Raw genomic sequence first — 5,294 nt, forward strand, 5'->3', positions numbered from 1 at the left:
GTAAAAAACAAAAATACAAAATTTGATTATCTTTTTTCAAAAACTAATCATAACTATGCTTGTACAAGTAGTCTACACCTATAGTTACAACAAATAATGCACTTACACAGCTTTCCCCTTTGATGAAAATCAAAATTAGGCTCATAATTAGACATTTTACGTATTAAAAACAGGTTGCGCAAAAGGCCATGTATGAGAAGAGGCCCAAAAAGTGGCTCTAAAGTTTTGGAAAAATCAAAACAAAGTAGTATTTACCCTATATAACATGGGTGCACCTCAAGTTTTACATTATTAGCTTGCATATGGAAGGAGAAAAATTCATGCTCCACCTGTATAAAAAACATCATTTCAATATTAGCGAGTCAAAAATTTATCCAATAATTATCGTTTGATGATTCCAAGATCTAGTTTACATCATGGGCTTTCCATCAAGCCAAGTTTCATGATCAAACTATGTCCCTTCTAAAAGTTATGTACAAATTACTACTATTTTGAAAACAGCAAAAATCATGCGTTTTATCAGCATGCGTTTAAGAAAATTAAAATATTGCCTTGCAAAAGCTAAAAAAAGTGCAATTTAAAAAATCTCAAATTTTTTTTGGGTCTTGAGGAACATCTATGGATGTTAAGCATTTCAAAACTCTTAATAGATTGCCCACAAAAATTCAAGAAAAATGCTAACTTTCAGGACACTTTAGTGTCCTCAAGACACTTTAGTGTCCAATTACAGAACTAGTGTTAAGGATTGATTGCATTTGTTGCTGGTCCATGTTATCAAGCATTTGTATGGACATTTTGACTCTGATCAATGGATCAGACCAAGTCCATCTGTGTACCCATATAGCTCTAATGGTACACTTGATGCATAAAACAATGCATAACCAATAGTGGACCTCAAATACCGAAGTGTGCATTGCACACTGTCAAGATGTGGTTTGCACAGAACCTGCATAAACTGGCTCTCTAAGCCAATAGTGTAACTTAAATTTGGCGTGCTGAAACTCCCCACAATCTTCTTGTACATAGTGGGATCCTCCAACACACAACCTGCATTGTGAAGTCCCTATCCCCACCACGCGCAACGAATTTAGGGGTTCTAGCAGTGGAAGTAGCACTTCTTGCGTGGGTCAGGGTGTCACACTCGGCGCCTTGCCCAGATATCCAGACAAGAGACTAATCTATCGGTTCTTCCAAAACCAAACCCGGAAAAACTTCCCTTGCCCGGAAAGCAAGGTTGATTCCTCCAAGATAAATTTTTCTCTAACGTAGTCAAAATCCTTAACCAACTGAACTGATCTGATCAAACCCGTAGTATCAAAGTAAGATCAAGGAAAAGATTGCACTTGGATCATAGAGACCAATGCTTTTTTCCTCATTGAGAGGCACAGCCATTGATTCTTTTCCATAGAACAATTTTTATTCGGGATTTACTTCATCTATCCTACCATAATAGAATTGAGTCTCATTTTAGGGATCCATCACTCCAGCCTAGTCCCGTGGGTTAGCGAACTGCCCAACCACTGTAGTGATAGGATCCAAATAAGAATTTGGTTAGGTTTTACCCCGGGTACCAGGGAAAAGAGTTCTCAGGTCCCCTAGCCGAATATTCATGCAAACTTAAAACTAGTCACACCACTAACACACCTAATATGAAATTGTCTTTTTCTCAGCATCAGCTTTCTTTAAAACAATCATTTAATGAAACCATTGTGTCACTGATCACAATCCTCAAAATCTTCGGTTAAATCCTTATTTCCAAGCATTCCTTTATCGGTGTACCTATGGCATCATTGGCAAACAGAACGTTCACCACTTGTTCAGGGGCTTTTTAGCTCATAGTAACCGACAATATATTCACATAACAAAATGGAATCTCCATTGAAGATCAGCAAGATCAACCAACGGATCCATATAAAAGAGCCATGGACTCATCCGTTTTGAGGACCAGCAAGGTCAACCAACCAGATCCATGCCCGAATTCAAAAAACAACTCTTACTCCTTGTTCCAATATCTTCCTCCCCGACATACGTGTGGGTATCTTCCGGCGACCCAGAGCCTGAGCACCGTATGGTCAGCACCCTCTAGGATCCTCGCAAGTCACCTAACGCTTCACTCATAGGCCGCTTCCTTGGAGTGTACCGGAAGCTCACCATTTAAATTAAACCGAGGCTGGTAAAGACCTCAACGGACCTTGCTACTACTTTAACAGATAGGTCTCCATGACCTCATTCACAAGATGGTCAAAACGCTTCCCCATTATTCTTTTTAAATGAGAAAGATACTTATCCATGTTGACTTTACCAAACACCTATTTCTTTAAAAAAGTGAATTGCTCTAGTATTCTCATAAACATAAAACACATATTTCTTTATAACATTGGATTGCTCCAATACTCTCATAAACATAAAATGTTATTTCTTAATTACACTTACATCACCACTTTGTGTTTGATGTTTACATTTGCTACTGACTCTCTCTTGGGTTGTCAACCATTATGTATTCTCTAGCCATGCTATTTTTATATTTTGCTTTCCTCACTTCATATATTGCCTTCTTGCAGATAGCTTCTATCTCATTGGATTTAGACTTTAATAATTTGTCCTCATACCTTATCTATATTTTCCTATACCACCATTAGAGTAACTGCCTCATAGGATTGGAATCATGGAGTTGGAATCATTGATTCCAACTCCATGCACTGTTGATTTTTGGAATCCACATCAAGCTTGCTAATGAGATTGCTCCATGCCTTGTGTGGACCATAGTTCCAAACTTCCTTGTTCAGAAAAGTATGAACCATGAGCCTTAAGTATGTGTTACATTCAAAAACACAGGATCCACAGTTAATGTCAAAATATTACATTCACATTTTAATTGTAGAAACAAAATGGAGACCACTCTAATCATATAGTGTGTAATGAAATTCAAAGTCCATGCCTGTGTCATTGAGTTATGAAAGTTTACAACCACCTTGTTAAATGCATTGGCATCATCGGAATTTAATGTCATCTTTTGTATTGAGTGCAATCCACACATTTACCTTTGCTATCCATTTCCATCCCCCATTGCTCCAATCAGGGACAACCATGTGTAGTTTTCTCCATGCTTCATAATTTTTGGCTATTTTACAAGCAACTTTACCATCTGCATCTCATGGTGGAGATAAGAATTTCCTAGCCTTTGCTTCCCCAAAACACTATTTGCATGGAAAATTTCCACTTTTTTCTAAATTTTTCTAGTCCTTTTTTATTTCTTCTTGGCCCCGGTGTCCCAGTGGAATCCAACATTAGATAAGACTTGTTCTACCTTATTGTATGTTGTATTAGCATCTAAAGTAGGCTATATCTTGTAGGCAAAACACACGTACTCAAACTCCAACTTCTCTATTATCCTTACTATTATGAAATCCAAGGTGAAAAAGTGGACCCCTTGTTAAGGGTATTTCTAAAATAGGATCCTACTTAGGATCTAATCTCACTAACATTAGATCAAATAGGATCCCACTTAGGATCTAATGGCACCAACATTCCATTCCTTTGAACACATTGGTCACATGTTGGAGCACCACATTGTCCTGTCCTTGTAGTCCATTGTTTCTTCCCATCCTGGGCTTTCTCTCTAGGTTGTATGCAATATAAGCAAGGGAACTTAGTTGATGTTGAATTTAAAACACCAAACATACATTTCAATGTTTTCAAATCGCCAGTAAGATGCTATTCTACCTCATATTCACCAAATCCATCGACATGCAAAACTTTACCTTTGTTTTGGCATCATACAATATCTAGTATCTCTGTTAAGTTAAAAAAAATCTTAAGTACTTCATGGTCCTCCTTTGGTACCTCAAATGCAACAAGCCACCATATTTCATTCTTTGATTGTACATTCAAATATTTTGGATGTGTTCAATTAATGTTGGGAGATCCAACGACTTATTCATTAGTGTCAATCTAACATGTTTAAGCTTTTGTCCCTTAACGACTTCACTCTCATCAAGCTTCAAAACAAATTGAAGCTTACCTCTACACTCTTTGATAAACATGTTGTAGAACTACACCATTGATTCTTGTAGTTATCGTCTACATGCAATCCGAAGGGCACCTCCTTTGATCCACACTTAAGCATCTCTGTCCATTCCAAATATATTAGCTCACCAATTGTGTCTAAGACTTTTGCATTAAGATATTTATGTGCTTGCTTCACATGGAACAGTTAAGAGATGGGAACCACCCATCTCTGTTAAGAACAATCTCTTCTCCCCTACATATTTTCATGGTATTCGAGCCTGGTTCATGCTAAGGGATGAGTGGAAGAAAGAGAAGCATAGAAAGCAGCATAAGATTAAGAGGTTCATCTACTCTTCCCCCTTTGTGATGGCTACTACACCCTTGTCAGGAGCTCTTTAGGAGGCACCGGCAAATGAATTCCGATTGAGGAGCTTTCTTCGTAAGAGCAGAGCTACAAGGAAATGATAATGTTAGTTGGAAAAAATGTTTTGGGCTGAAAACATGTTTTTGGGGCGTCTGGACCTCCATTTCTCAATTTGAAGGCATTCTCTGGAGCTGCGGGTAAGTTTTGATTCTATGCAGAACTCTATTTTTGGAACTACAGGAAGGGCGATTGGTTGTGTAAACACTATGTGTACTGCAGAGAGAGGTATCAAAGTTACCATTGGGTGTATGTATGCAAATTGAGATAACTAGTTGTGACAGTTTGATGTAGTATAATACTATTGTAGAGAATACAACAGTTTGTGTAGGTCAAACAAAAGTGTTGTTTTTGGTAAATTTGTGTTGTAGACAAGATGTCGAATGATGAAATAAACCAGATTATTGCAAAGAAGCTTGACAAGAATAAATTCCATGCTTGGAGGTTTAGATTGACAAATTTCTTGATGGAAAAAGGGTATTGGTGAAGGTGAACATAAGGAGGCACCAGAGATACTGGAGATTACACAGATGTAAAAGAATTCAATGATTGGAATCAAGGAGCAAGGAAAGTCATGTATTGGTTTTCTATCAGCATAAATGACATTATGATTGGGCATATATAGGATGCCAAGTCACCTAAGGAGGCATGGGACACCTTGGTGAATGTGTATAAAACTAGGCAAGAAAAATTCAGTTTTGAAGAATGAGCTTCATACTGTGAGAAGAAAAATATGTCTATGAACGATAAGGGCATTGTGGAATCCCTTGCATTGGTGTTTCTGTTGATGATGATGATAAGGTGGAAGTGTGTCTACGTGGTCTCGGGCCACAATACAAGGTGTTCAAGACGTTTATTCAAACTC

Source organism: Cibotium barometz, chromosome 47, assembly GCF_041138505.1.
Source record: "Cibotium barometz isolate CiBa-2024 chromosome 47, ASM4113850v1, whole genome shotgun sequence".
NCBI classification, from domain to species: domain Eukaryota; kingdom Viridiplantae; phylum Streptophyta; class Polypodiopsida; order Cyatheales; family Cibotiaceae; genus Cibotium; species Cibotium barometz.